Below are 1,574 nucleotides of genomic sequence, written 5' to 3'. Positions count from 1 at the left end.
AAAAAAAGACAAAAGACAAAAAAAAAAAAAAAAAAGGAATGAAATTCTGGGGCCGGCCCGTGGCTCACTCAGGAGAGTGCGGTGCTGATAACACCAAGGCCCCGGGTTCGGATCCCATATAGGGATGGCCGGTTAGCTCGCTGGCTGAGCGTGGTGCTGACAACACCAAATCAAGGGTTAAGATCCCCTTACCGGTCATCTTTTTAAAAAAAAAAAAAAAAAAAGGAATGGAATTCTGATATGTCCTATGACATGTGTGAACCTTGGAAATATCTTGCTACATGAAAGATGCCAGACACAAAAGGACAAATACTGTATGATTCCACTTACGTGGGGTACCTAGAATAGGCAAACTCATACAGACAGAAAGTAGGATAGAGGTTAACAGGGGTAGGGGAAAGGGGGTGAGGAGTTATTGTTTAATGGGGTCAGAGTTTCTGTCTGGCATAATAAAAAACTTCTGGAAATGAGGGTTGTACAACACTGTCAGTGTACTTAATGCCACTGAATTGTACACTTAAAAATGATTAAATTGGCAGATTTTATGTTATGTATATTTTACAATTTAACCCTACCCCCCAAAAAAAAGTGCTTAGAACAATACCTGGCATATAGTAAGTGTTGTTAGTTATTTCTTATCGTCTCTCATGTTACTGTCTTTGTTAAAGCTTAATAGATGTCAAAGGGAAAAGGCAGCAGTAGTGTGGGAGTCACGTTACTCCAAGGCAGGGACCACACAGATCCAGAGCATGTTGTCAGTGCATCTGGAGTTGACCAGCCTCTGGGGAATAGACTCATGTAAATCAAATTCTGGAAACTCATCAACCAGATCTCTAAATGCACATTCTTGGAAAGCCTCATGGAAAAACAAACTGTTGTCTAAAGCTTCCTTAGAGACTGTCAGAAGCTAGCAGTCAGGGGACGTTAGAAACTGGTAGCTTAGGGTTCCCTTACCTTCTGCAGGGATGGCTTTTGCGGCACCATATGTGCTCAGAGTACTTTCTCCCTGAGGATCTGCCACTGGAAATACTGACTTCAACTTCCTTTTTTCCAAATGGTTGGTAGATTCCCCCACATCCACAACCTGATAGGACATCCTTTTTTTTAGCTAAGTTACAAAACCATTAATTCACTTATAAGCCCTTTTGGTTCTATATCTGACTGTATACCTTTGAATGGTCTTCAGGGTTTCTCAAGTCTATATCCAGCAACACACTGACAAACCTATTTCAGGGGGAATACTTTTGCATCTGGCTGAATGCATTCACTTTTATTTCTCTGGGAAGTTAACCATCTCTGAGTTCTGACGATACTCCATGGTATACGAGGGCACTTCAAAAAGCCCATAGAAGCCTGGCCAGTTAGCTCAGTTGGTTAGAAATCAACCTTATAACACCAAGATCACTGGTTCGGATCCCTGGTCTGGCCAGCTGCCAAAAAAATAAAAAGTTCATACAAAAATGGAATTAAAAGGTAGTATGTTTGGATCCCCTTACAGGCCAGGTGCCTAAAAATAAACAAATGAAAGAGAATGAGTTCTTCCATGAATTTTTTTTTTTTTTTTTTTTTTTTTT

The sequence above is a fragment of the Galeopterus variegatus genome, unplaced genomic scaffold (genome assembly GCF_000696425.1).
Source record: "Galeopterus variegatus unplaced genomic scaffold, G_variegatus-3.0.2 Scaffold1050, whole genome shotgun sequence".
In the NCBI taxonomy this organism is placed as follows: domain Eukaryota; kingdom Metazoa; phylum Chordata; class Mammalia; order Dermoptera; family Cynocephalidae; genus Galeopterus; species Galeopterus variegatus.
The sequence above is the reverse complement of the archived record's forward strand: the minus strand, read 5'-3'. Positions refer to the sequence as shown.